Source organism: Orcinus orca, chromosome 16 (genome assembly GCF_937001465.1).
Source record: "Orcinus orca chromosome 16, mOrcOrc1.1, whole genome shotgun sequence".
Lineage (NCBI taxonomy): Eukaryota > Metazoa > Chordata > Mammalia > Artiodactyla > Delphinidae > Orcinus > Orcinus orca.
This window is the reverse complement of record NC_064574.1, coordinates 23,875,433-23,888,609: the sequence shown is the minus strand read 5'-3', so window position 1 is coordinate 23,888,609 and position 13,177 is coordinate 23,875,433. Positions and strand designations below refer to the sequence as shown.

The 13,177-nt window shown below is 52.0% G+C and overlaps 1 protein-coding gene across 5 annotated transcripts in view; it reads left to right on the top strand.

Annotated features, from left to right (window-relative positions):
• Positions 1 to 13,177, top strand: part of EPB41L1 (erythrocyte membrane protein band 4.1 like 1) — a 127,281-nt gene that overhangs the window by 16,061 nt on the left and 98,043 nt on the right. For 2 of the 5 annotated variants that reach the window (XM_049699322.1, XM_049699321.1), the window contains one exon: positions 1,603 to 1,653. The exons of 1 other annotated variant lie outside the window; for it this stretch is intronic. The gene's annotated coding sequence lies outside the window, so the exon portion shown is untranslated. Of the gene's footprint in view, positions 1 to 1,458; positions 1,654 to 6,197; positions 6,344 to 13,177 lie in introns of those variants that run through there. 2 more of the 5 variants (XM_049699320.1, XM_049699323.1) reach the window with 2 other exon arrangements.

The following is a 13,177-nucleotide window of genomic DNA, read 5'->3' as shown; positions in this document are numbered from 1 at the left end:
CCCCAGGCCACTTTGCTAGAAAGAGGTGGGGGCAGAATTCAAACCGGTCTGCATGGCTGCAGAGCCCCAGCTTAAACCACTGTCCTGCACTGCCTCCCAGGTCCCTCGGTACCTGGCCCCCAGGGTGAGCCTGGGCTCTGGGAAACAGTGGATGGGGAACCAGGTCGTAAGCCGCTGGGTGATGGATGTTACAGCTGCAGTGACAATGTCCTGAGGCCCCTACCGGCCTCTGGAGCGGGGGCAGGAACAAGTTGCTCGGGCACACAGCTTCTGCTTCTGCTGTTCCAAGCTCAGCCCAGGTGGTCTTCCTATTTGCTCAGTTCTTGTGTTCTACGTGAAGCGGAAATACTTCATCTCACCTGGAGATAACTGTTCTAAGTGTGTGACTCCAGGGGCCCCGAGGATGCTCCCTCCAATGATCTTGCCCACTGTGTACTAGGCCAGACCTGCAGTTGGGGCTTAAAGATGATTGAAAAGGGGCTTAGATACTCTGTGAGTGAATTAGGCCAGAACAGAACATTAATGCTAAAAAGACCTTAGGGACCCCTGAGTCCAACCATGTTTATTTTATTTTTAAATTTTTTTCAAATTTATTTTTTGGCTGCATTGGGCCTTTGTTGCTACGGGCCGGCTTTCTCTAGTTGTGGCGAGCAGGGGCTACTCTTCGTTGTGGTGTGTGGGCTTCTCACTGCGGTGGCTTCTCTTGTTGAGGAGCATGGGCTCTAGGTGCGTGGGCTTCAGTAGTTGCAGCACGCGAGCTCAGTAGTTGCGGCACATGGGCCCTAGAGCATGCGGGCTTCAGTAGTTGTGGAGGCGGGCTCAGTAGTTGTGGTTCATGGGCTCTAGAGCGCAGGCTCAGTAGCTGGGGTGCACGGGCTTAGCTGCTCTGCAGCATGTGGGATCTTCCCAGACCAGGGATTGAACCCATGTCCTCTGCACTGGCAGGTGGATTCTTAACCACTGTGCCACCAGGGAAGTCCCCAACCATGTTTATTTGACAGATGGGGAAACTGAGTTAAGGATAGGCCAGGTTGAGAGAACAATGGGTGTGGCTCGTCCTGGGTGCTGGAGACCAGGGGACTGACATGAAACAGGCACCTGAGGGGTTGGCAGACCTCTCTCTCCCTTATCCCCCCAGATCTGGTCCACCGCCGAAGTCTGGAGATACCACCGCTTGAAAGAGCTCTGGAATCCATCCACCTCATCCGAGCTCTGCTGTCCCCACCCCAGCCTGGGCCCTTGTCACATGTCCCCAGACAGCCACAGCAGCCTCCTAACTCACATGCCTAAAGCTACTCTTGCCTGTTTCCAGTCCATTCTCGACCCTACAGGTCAATGGTTTCTCATTGCTCTTAGACTCAGGACTGAATTCTTTACCTCGGCCTCCAAGGCCCTTCATGGCCTGGCCCCTCCTGGCCGCTCCAGTTTCATATTTGTTACTTTCCCTTTTGCTCTGCATCGTCACACAGGCCTTTCTGTGTAACAGGTTCAGCAACTTCCCAAAGGTTCCTCAGAGAGTCAAATGCCAGCCTCTCAGTTTCCAGCTCCACGCTGGGTCCACGAACTCAGTTCGGAGGTGCTAACAGCGTTTCCTCCTTCCAGGTGCCTGACCGCCGTCCTTACCCCCAGGGAGCCGGTGTGGTCGCAGCAGGGGTGAGTGTTACAGAGGCTCAGCCTCATCCTGGCTCTTTTGCTCAGGTTGGACAAATTCGGTCTTTCAGCCCTCAGGCTGTTTTAATATATTTTACTGCTGGGGAGGCGAGAGGGTTTGTCTAGGCCACAGATTCCTGGTGGGTTTGAAAAAGCGGGGCAGTGCTGAGGGTCATCTCTGGTGTTGGCTTGTTTTGAGGAGGGACTGCAGTGGGTATTCATTAAGCACCTCTGTGCTAGGCAGCACGCTTTGCCCAAATTGCTGATCTGTCCACCATGGCCGGGGACGGGTGGCCTCGGACCTGGAAGCCGGATCTGCTGACTTGCAGACCTTGTTTTCTTTTGCTTAACCACTGTGAGGTTGTAGACTAGATTCAGAAGAGGGTGTTTTCGTTCTGTTCTGCCACTGACTCCTGCGTGACCTGGGGCAGCCACATCCCTCTCTGTTGGCCTCAGGGTCATATATACATTGTCAGGGCGGGGAGGTGGGCTCAGAGTAAATGAGTTGCTTTCAGACTTTCCAGCAGTGAAATCCCCTTTTCAAATGAACCCCAGAGAATCTCAGTGTACAAAACAATAAAGGGGTGGGATTGCAGCCGTGGTCGAAGTTGGGGTGGGCCGGGGGACTCTTAATTGGCTAAGTCCTCAGTACCAGCAGCCCTCAGACAATGACGGAAACCCGTCCTGGGCTCTGTGCAAGACACTTTGCAAACTGCTGGCCTGGGACATGTCAGAGCCCCTTTCCACCTCCCGGGTTCCGTGACACTGGCAGGGTGAGGGTGTGGAGAGGGAACTGGGCCAATGAAATTATACTGATTGGGAAATTGTGAAGTATTATGCAAATGTCATTGTGGGGTTACTAGTAAAGCACAACTGCCAGGGCTGTGATGTTGTCATTCTAGAATCCTCTGGTTTTTACTTTTGATTAGATGTGAGGCACCTCTGTACCTAGGGGAACTCTCCTGTGTGTGTGCATATGTGTGTGTGTATGTGTAGGAAGCAGAGGCTATGGGCATTGAGGTGGGGCTGAGCCAGGCCAGGGCAGGTAGAATAGATGCCTAACAGAGCTGGGAGCATGTTGCTCCTGGGGGTGGTAGGGACAGAGGTGCTTTAACGCCAGTTTAAAGGAGTGAGTTGACTCTTTCCTGCCAGCGCATGGGCCCCACAGAGATCTCTGGGCAGGAAGCACTGTGAACAAGGAATCCTCTGTCCACAGTCACGGAACAGCCAGGACAGAGGAGGTGGATTAGGAGTTCCCAGGAGGGGGCCTGCCAGGCTTTCCCTGACGTTTGGGCAAATGGGTGGGGAGGAGGGGAACTGAGTGTATGTGTACACGGTAGGGGGAAGGTCGCGGTTGGTTCATACATTTATTCCACAAGTTCCTTGAGCTTCTGGAGCCCTCCAAGGAGCCAGGCTCAGGGGCAGGCAGCTCTGCAGGAGTCAGAGCTGAGAAAGGTGAGACTCTAGATATTAACTGCCATCAGTTTACCGGAGGAGACAGGAAATGTGAGAGATGATAGATTTTCACAGGCAGCCTGGTGCAGTGGCGTTCGTTTGGCCTGCGAGTCCAGAGCCCTGCATGCAAGTGCGTGCGCTGACACTGACGTGCTCTGTGGCCTCGGCCTCATCATTTCCCCTTTCTGGGCCTCAGTTTTCTTTTTTGGAGAATGGGGGTAGACACAGCAGTCTTGGTTACTTCTTAATACTCTTCTGAGTATCCGTTAGAATAAGGTATTTCAGATCTCTGGGGGCAGCAGAATCCCGATACGTACGCATTCGCGACAGAACTGCTGTGGTTGAATTCACAGCAATTTACACAGAATCTTGTTGCCCTCCTTACTGCCCTTTGTTCTGTGGGTGTTTTTGGAGGTGCCTCTGCAGATTCCCAGGGCTCTGGGAAGCAGTGTGTGAAGGCCATTGGGTCAGGATGATTCTTTAGAACATGCTTTGCGGACTGTCCTTTGCAGCCCAGATGACAGGGATTGTGCTGGAACACACAGGAGCAGTCATAATGCTGCCTCTGCCCTGCCCTGCCCATGGCCAGCACAGACTACGTCTTGGTCAGAGCCTGTATAATTGGGCCTGGATTGTTCAGAAACAAATGACAAAAACTCTATTCAAAGTGGCTTTGAACTTCAAAGTGGACTTCAGTGGATCCTGGGGCAGTTCATAGAACTGAAGGATGAAGAATCAGATAGACACTCCATCTCTCTCCCATCACGGCTTGTCTCTCCTCTCTGCCCTTATGAGGAACTGGCTGTCCACTGCCCCAGCTTAGCAACCCAAACAGAAAGAGGGAACTATTTTTCTTCTAGGATCTATATATCAACCCAAGGGAAGGACTCTGATTGGTTCAATCATTGTTGCTGGGGATAGGGACGTTCCCTATAGTGCCCGGCCTGGGTCAATTGTCTACCTGTGTAGCAAATGGAGGAGCAGAGCTAACACCAGAAGAAGGCGGAGTGGACAGAGCCATGAGAACATACGCACATGTTAGCGGAATCTTGGGTTATAGGAGAATGAGTAGCTTATAGGCCTGCAAAGCACCATAACTCCTCTCTCCAGTAATAGTAATACAAATATCAACAATGATAACAATAGGTAATGTTTATTGACTTACTCTCTCTATGCTGAGCATGGTCTATTGTTTTTCATGTATTATTTCATTTAATCCTCATGACAATCCTTTGGGTAGGTGCCATTACTCTCCCCATTTTATAGATGGGAAAACTGAGGCATAGCTAGTGAAGGTCACACATTGAGTAAGCAGAGAAGCTGGGGTTCAAGTCCAAGGAGTCTGTCTTCAGAGCTCACGCTCTGATCGCTATGTCTACTGCCTCCTGTCAGCAGTTCAAGTGGATCCTACATCTACTTGCATGCTGCTCCGTGACACGGAGCTCATGGTCTGCAGAGACAGCCCAGGCCCAGGTTATTCTGCTCTGGGAGTAGAGAAAGTCTTCCTTATGTTGCACACAGATCCACCTCCATATATAGGTGGATCTGTGTGGTAGGTTTTTCAGGAGATGTAAAGAAAACTCATCTGTGGGACTTCCCTGGTGGCACAGTGGATAAGACTCCATGCTCCCAATGTGGGGGGCCTGGGTTCGATCCCTGGTCAGGGAACTAGATCCCACATGCATGCTGCAACTAAGAGTTTGCATGCCACAACTAAGGAACCCGTGGGCTGCAACTAAGGAGCCCACGTGCTGCAACTTAAGGAGCCGGTGAGCTGCAACTAGGGACCCCGTCAGCCACAGCTAAGGAGCCCATCTGCTGCAGCTAAGACCCGGTGCAACCAAATAAATAAATAAATATTTCTTTTTTTTAAAAAGTGCAGATTATTAAAAATAAAAAAGAAAGAAAGAGAGGGAGGGAGGGAGGGAGGGAGGAAGGAAGGAAGGCAGGAAGGAAGGCAGGAAGGAAGGAAGGAAGGAAGGAAGAAAGAAAGAAAGAAAGAAAGAAAGAAAACTCATCTGTGAACTTGCCTGAAGGGTCACCGTAACAAATAAGTCACATTACTGAGCTCCCAAGCTGTGCCAGGCTCTGTGCTGAGCACTTAATGTTCATTGTCTCATTTAATTGCAACAACAGCTCTGTGGAGTAGGTACTATTATTGCCCCCATTTTCCAGAGGAAACTGAGGCTCAGAGAGAAGTGACTCTCCCATGGTCAGGTGGCTAATAAATGGCAAAGCTGGCCTTTGAGTTCAGGTTTGCCTAGCTCTGAGCCTGTGCCAGAAACCACTGCAATCACCTGTGCCCCCCAGAGGGGAATAAATAAATGTGTGCAGGTGTTGGCTGTGACACAGTCAACAGTGCACATTGCCACTGGAGAGAGACAGGAAACTGATGCTCAGAGAAACGGGGGGGCAGCGTGGGGCACAGCAGTCAAAATGTGCTTCCGGAAGAAGGGGACATTTGATCTAGGCCTTGGACGGAGCTGGATTGGGACGTTTGGTTCAGGGAGGGCTCTCCAGGAGCTGCCTGGGAAAAGGCGTGGAAGGGAGAAGCAGCAGTGGTTCAGTTTGGCCAGAACTAAAGAGCTGGGGTTGGGGAGGGTGACTAGCCCATCTTTCAGGCTTCCCAGAAAGACCCATCCTTCCATACTATTCTCTTCAGAGATGTGAAGAAGTTTGGTCATCTCCAGCTGCACACAGGTGTCCAGATCCTTCACCTTTTATCCCACATAGATGGTGGACAAGGGCATCTGGGCACCAACAGGTGTCAGTCCTTCATTCCTGGTGGCGAGTGATGGGAAGAGTGCTCCCCTGTGGTCCATTGCCCAGGGGTCAGCCTTTCCTCCAGGCAACACAGGCTCAAGGAACCAGGATTGTTTCTAAGAGCCTTGGTGAACAGTAGTATTCCCCATCCCCTCCCCAGCCAGCAGGCTGAAACATGTACCTCTGACCCACGGAGAGGCCCCCTTTCCTTCCCCCCGCCCCTTCAACACACAACAGATCTCATCTACCTTGTCAGGAGATGGATAACGCCCTCAGGGCCTGGGCTCTGTCCTGAAAGTGCCTTCAGATTTTTTCTTTAAATAACTCAGGTGGAAAATTGGGGGAAGAATCTGTCAGCACTGGGAGCCTCCGGGTTTCATAGGGTGGGAGAATGACAGGCACGTTTACTGAACTGGACTCACGGTGTGTCAGAGGCTCTATCGCCCCCATTTTACAGAGGAGGAAAGTGACACAGGTACAGTTGTCACATGAAAGGTAACATCATTGTCTCTTGCAGGAGGGATGGAGGTGGGGGAGACTCAACAGGGGAACACCTCCCACCCACAACAGCCTCCTCCCTGCTCTTGCCCAGAAACTCCTCTCACAGTGGTGGCTCGGAAATGCTGACTCTGGCTCCCCTGTCTGTCACCCAGCCTCTCCCCGACATGGATACTGACCATTTCCCCTGGCTTGCTGCCTGCCTGAGAGCTAGAGGGGCTGTCTCGGGGACGGGGGGCCAGGCTTCACAAATGTCATACAGACAAGACGCAGATGTCCAGTATTCCTTCTGTGACCCCTCTTGTCTCTGGGATCCCTGGATTTCTCCGACCCTTCTTGGAGGGATTCCAGCATTGCTGTAGGGGGAAAAGAGGTAGAAAAGGGCAGGGGAATTTTTTCTTGTGGTGGGTGGGGTGTTCTTCATCGCCATGGCTCTTATCACCTGGACTAGAGTCAAAGTCCCTTATATTTTTCCTATAAGGCCTTTTCTATTCATCATCTCATCATATTTCCCCCATAATCCTGAGAGGTAAGGCAGGGAGGATAGAATTATCCCCATTTTGCGGATGGGTTAACTGAGGCTCAGAGAAGGTAAGTGACTTCTCCAAGGTCACACAGCTAATGAGTGGCAGAGCAGAGCTAAAAGATAGAAACCAGGGTCTGGAATCCTGACCTTTCTTCCTGTTGCTAATGGCTGTAAGGACAGCCCCCTTTCTGGCCCAGTCTGTGGGGGTCATGTCCCCAGTTCAAACTTTCCCAAGCTTCCTAAGGCCTGCAGAATAAAGCTTCATCACCAGTTCTGAATTTGATCATCCCCTAACCCAGCCCGAGCCTACTGCTCTTGCCAATCTCGGCTGACATAAGAGGATGGCCTTTATCTTCTGATAAGGTGGATGAGATTAGACATTTGTTGGGGAAGATCCCTCTGTGGAATGTTGGAGGCACATGTTTCAGCCTACTACCCAGGGAGCAGATGGGGAAACTGAGGCCAGGGGCAGCACAATCGTTGCATTCAGGGCAGCTACAGAGGCAAGGCTGGGAAAAGGCTTGGGCTTGGGCTGGCCTGATATAGTGGGCCCCTTTCCCAGAAAATCCACAACTTTGTTTCACTAAGTGGAACACAGTGTCCACTGAGTGTTTACATTTTGCTCCACTTCTGCCCCAGAGAAATTCTTCCAGGGGCGCCCTGGCCTCTTGGCATCTGGGCCAAACCAGGGAGGAGCCCTGTGTTCCTAGGAGCGTTGGGGCTTGAAGCTCAGCACTTGCTAAGTATAAATGGGGTGCAGGCAGGAATTAGTGGTGATGGTTGCACAACTCTGTGAATACAGTGTGGGCACGTTCTCTACCTCCAGACCTCCCTGGATTGGGGGCAGCAAGAAACAAAGGCGCTGAGACTGGCTTCCTGGGCTTTATGGGGGCCTGGGGCAACTGTTTTGGCCTCTAGAACTCTTTGCTGACCAAGTTAGTTTCCCCATTTGTAAGTTGGGGACTAAGACTCAGACTAGGAAAGTTAATTGGCGTCAGTTGCTGGCCCTGGATGCAAAGGGGGTAGGGCAGCTAGCCGTGGAGTGGGGGGCAGCATTATAAAACTAGAAGAGCAGACACTGCTTTCTTCATATGTGTGTCTCACATATGAAGAAAGGTCTCAGGAAAGGTCTGAACGAATGACCTGGGCAGGTCCCTTTCCCTCTCCAGGCCTCAGTTTCCCCCTCGGGATCCACTCTCCACAGTCCTTTGTATTCCTGCTCTTCTATATCAGTGAGTTGAGATACATGGTTGCCAAGTTTTCCTGGGGGTCAGTTGCCTCATTTGTCAAACAGGGATGACAAAATCAGCCAATCCTACCCATCTCAAGGGTTACTGCTGCAAGGGTCAGAGAAGTGACTATGTTGCTTTGGGCCACGTCAGGCTTTGGCAAATGGGGAGTTGCTTTAGCAAGGTGACATGCTCCCACGGGGCAGTGGAATGAGCTGGAGCTCCAGACTCAGACAGACTTGGGTGTAGTCTGTCCCTGCTCCACCACCTATGGTGTGAATTTGAATATTTCATTTCTCAATGCCTCAGTTTTACCATCTGTAAAATGGACACAATAATAATTCTTGCCTCAGAGGTTATGGAGGCCAAATGAGAGAAGGCAGGCAACCTGCCTTTGACAGATTCAAGTGTTTAATAACTGATAGATTTTGCTATCAGTTTTTGGTGGCCATAATGATGATGATCACTGACCTTTAGAGACTGGGATTCTCTGGGGGCCAGCGGGGCTAGTGGTGGCAATGTTATTGTTATGAATAATCTCTTATATCTCTTTGACACTTTACAAAGCATGTTCACACGCATCACTGTATGTGGCTTTCAGAGCATTCCTTAAGAAGGCGTTACCATCTCCATTTTATTTATTTAAAATTTTATTTAGTTTTGGCTGCGTTGGGTCTTCGTTGATGCGTGCGGGCTTTCTCTAGTTGTGGCGAGCAGGGGCTTCTCATTGTGGTGGCTTCTCTTGTTACAGAGCACGGGCTCTAGGCGCGCGGGCTTCAGTAGTTGTGGCTTGCGGGCTCCAGAGCGCAGGCTCAGTAGTTGTGGAGCACGGGCTTAGCTGCTCCGCGGCATGTGGGATCTTCCCAGACCAGGGCTCGAACCTGTGTCCCCTGCATTGGCAGGCGGATTCTTTAACCACTGTGCCACCAGGGAAGTCCCCCATCTCCATTTTATAAGTGCAGTCGTGAGTTTTAGGAGAAGTGGCGCGCCCCTGATCTTAGCTCAGGTCTTCATGCTTTGGGAGCTCGACTCCTGGCCAAATGTGTTACGGGGGTCAGCTCTGGGTCTGGCAGCACCGACAGGGAAGTGGGGGACGATTGTTACTGACCCTCATTTTTACCACATAAGTTTTGGAGAGTGAGGGAGCAAGTGACTGAGTTAAATGACAGAGTGGCTGGCTTGGTGGCCTTGCCAAGTCACAGAAACACACACACAGGTCTTTTATGTTGGCTGCGCCGCGCAGCATGCGGGATCTTAGTTCTCCAACCAAGGATCGAACCTGCGCCCCCTGCAGTGGAAGTGCAGAGTCTTAACCACTGGACCGCCAGGGAAGTTACCCGCCCCCCCGCCACAGGTCTTTAAGTCCATACATTCAGGGTGATTGGGGGCAACCTGTCTCTCACTTTGGGGCCCAGGATTTCTGAAGCTGTGGGCCAACAGTGTCCCTGCTTGTTCAATGCAGCCTGCCTGGATCCTGAGCCTCTTCCGTTTCTCGCTTCTGTTTCCGGCTCCCCACCCCACCCCCAGGGCTGGGGCCTAGAAGTAGATTCTGCTTCCAGTCAATCCGCCACTGAGTCTTGATTTAGTCAACCAGTGTGCACTGAGTTCCTGCCCTACGCCAGGCACTGCCCAATGTGCTAGGACACAGAGGCAAACAGAGCAGGTATACACATGATCCGTTTTGAACGGCAGAACTTCGTAGCAGTCTCTGGCAGTTTCCAAGCAGTGGCGAGGAAGGTGTCTCTCGGCTCCCCCGTGGGATGCATGATTTTGAATTTGGGAAAATGTGCTGTGGGAGGAAATAGGTTCTGGAAGCCCTGGGCTGAGGGGTTCCCCCTCTGCCATGGCCTTGCTGTGTGACCTTGGTCCGGTCCCTGCCTCTTTCTGGGCCTCCTCCTCCCTATCTACCAAGGGAGGGGATTTGTTGAGATACGAGAACAGTCTCTGACGTTTGTAGGGCACCTGCCTGGCCCGTGTGTCCCATGCTCACAAAAGCCCAGACTGATGCCAGGGTCCCTTCCTGCCAAGCGGTTGGCTTCTGAGTCTTGCAGGCCTTGGGAGTGGTCTCTGAACTGGGTTCTGAGCCCTTGGGAAAAGTTGATAGAATCATCAGCCCCCCAAATAGTCTGGCCTGTGGGCCCCGTGTCCCCGGCTGGCACTAGTGCTGACAGAACAGATTCCGGCAAGGCAGCCCCTGACACAGAAGCCCTGTCCAGCAGGGGCCCTGCATACTGGTGGGTTTAACCTCTTATGCTTTCCTTTGGGCAGGAGGTGGTGAGAGGTGGGGTGGAGGTGGGGTGAGAGCAAAACTTAAAGGCTCCCTGAAACATGGAGTTGACCTAGCACCTCCAAGGGAAGGGTGGCGAGATTGGAGACTGAGAGGGCAGGTTTTCCCAAGTCCACACCGAGTGTCAGTGCTGCAGAGCTACCTAGGAACGCCGATCTCCTACCCCCCTCCTCCAACAGTCACATCTTGTGCTCAGCTATTTCCTGGGTCTTGGTTACTGAGGTTGGAGGAGAGCAAGGGGTAGAGCATGTGTGTCCCCAACAGAGCAGAGAGGGCGGGACTTCATCCTGGTGGCTGTGGTTGGGAGGGGAGAAGTGTTTGTGTGTCATTTTTGTCACATTTCCCTGCCTCCTGTCATGTCTCCCAGATAAGTTCCTGGGTCTCTTGCCCTGGTGGCACTGACAGCTGACACGTTGAGAGTCCAGAGGGGGAGGGGAAGCAGAGGGCAGGCCCTTGTTTGGCCACAGGAGGCCTGGCAAGTCCCAGCTGTGCCTGATTCCGGGTGACGGAGCAGTTCAGCACTGAGCGCCCACCCTGGCCCTGGGGCAGTGCCTGTGTGGCCTGGCTGGCAGGCCAAGAGGCCTCTGTGTCCTCCCTGCCGCTTAGCTCCTGGTGTCTGCAGCCTAGTCACACCCCTGTAGCTCTGGGCTCTGCCCCTTGGCCTGGGCACAGGCACTGGTTTGGCAGGTTTTGCTGCACCCATGAACAGTGGGAGGGTTGCAAGCTGGAGCAGGGCCGGCCGGAGGAAGCAGTGCTGCCCTGTCCTTGCCTCCCTCCCCACCCACCTCTGCCCCCTTTGCCATCTTTCTCAAGGGAGGCTGCTCGGGGAACTGGAAAGCAGAAGCTGCTCAGACTCCTAGTTCTTTTTGTTTTTAATTTATTCATTTATTTATTTATTTTTGGCTGCGTTTGGTCTTTGTTGCTGCACGTGGGCTTTTCTCTAGTTGCGGTGAGCGGGGGCTACTCTTCGTTGCGGTGCGCGGGCTTCTCATTGTGGTGGCTTCTCTTGTTGCAGAGCACGGGCTCTAGGCGCACGGGCTTCAGTAGTTGTGGCTTGTGGGCTCTAGAACTCAGGCTCAGTAGCTGTGGCACATGGGCTTAGTTGCTCCGCGGCATGTGGGATCTTTTCGGACCAGAGCTCGAACCCGTGTCCGCTGCATTGGCAGGCGGATTCTCAACCACTGTGCCACCAGGGAAGCCCTAGACTCCTAGTTCTGACTCTATCACTTACTCAGCATGTCACATCTCTTTCCCTTCTTGGACCTTAATGTCTTCATCTGTACAACAGAGTTTTCAGCTCAGTAATCCTCAAACAGCCACATACTATGATTCTAGTTCAAACTCTGCCATGTTCTTTCCATCCTTAAGCAGGTCATAGCACACTGAGTGCCTCAGGTCCTGAGTGGGTAGAATGAGGGCCACAACCCTTGTCTGTTTGCTGGGGAAGGTGATAGGATCAGCCAGCATCCTAGCAAGTAGCCCGTCTCCATCTATAGTCTGGCCTGCCCTTATCTGGCTCAAGCAGAGGGAGAGAGTGTACCTAGACTGGGGGCTTACTCCAGGGCACCCACCACCCCACCATCCTGAGCCCATAACTGCCTGGGAACCAGGCTTTCAGAGCTTCTCCATGAAGAGGTTGGGGGAGAACCTAGGGGGAAGGCCTTAGCACTTGCTGCCTCCTCTTCCTCCTGACTTTTACATCAACTGGGGGTCCAGTTCAAGGGGAAGAGAGAAGGCAGGAAAAGTCCACCACTGCTGCAGCCCCGCTCTGTGACATTGGGTACATTGCGTCCTCTCGCTGGTTCACATCTATACAGATCATTATAACCTCAGAAAATTCAAATTATGACAATGTATGGGTCAGGAAAAGGAATAGGAGTTAAAGAGGACATTTCCAGCCTGGGAAGGGAGTAGAGAGAGAGAAGGAAAAGAGGATTAACATTTACAGTGCCAGTTACTTTGCATACATTACATACTATATCTGTATTCTCAAGTCTCCTTTCCAAGTGGCAGGCAGAGTGGTCTTCGTAAAATACACATCAGACCATGTCACTCAGTGTCTTTCCTCTGCTCCTAGAATAAACTCTGAACTCCTTACCATGGCTACAGGGCCCTGAATGAGCCTGTCTCTGCTTCCCCCTCTCCAGTCATGTATCTCCTCATTGGTCATTTATTTCTTCCGTTGATTTAACAAATTTTTCCCCACCTCAGGACCTTTACATGTGCTGTTCTTTCTGCTTTGAATTCTCTTTCCCTGGCTCTTTGCAGTCTAGGATCCTTCTTATCCTTTACAACTCAGCTTAGTTAGACACATTCCTTGCCAGCCCCACTGCACTGCTCTCTACCTCCGCCTCGATTCCTCACAACGCTTACCACAATTTGTAACCATTTGTCTTTTATTTTTAACAGCACATTCGCTCCACATTGCATGGCACCTAGTAGATATTCAGTAGGTATTTGTTGGATGAATGAATGAATGAGTTGTAGGGAAATGAGATGCTAGTTAAGTGCCTGGCTCAGGGCATGGCTCTTAGTAGGTGCTCAGTAAATGGCAGCTTTTCGTGACAACCAACATGGCTGGGATGGTAAATACCAGTTTATTGTGGCTAGAGCACGCATGCATGGGGCCAGGGGATGCAGTGGGAAATTAAGGTTGAAAAGGTGAGCTGGGGGCCTTCTCTGGCTCTCCAGTGGTTAAGACTCTGTGCTTCCAATGTAGGGGGCACGGGTTCGATCCCTGGTCGGGGAACTAAGATCCCACGTGCCACT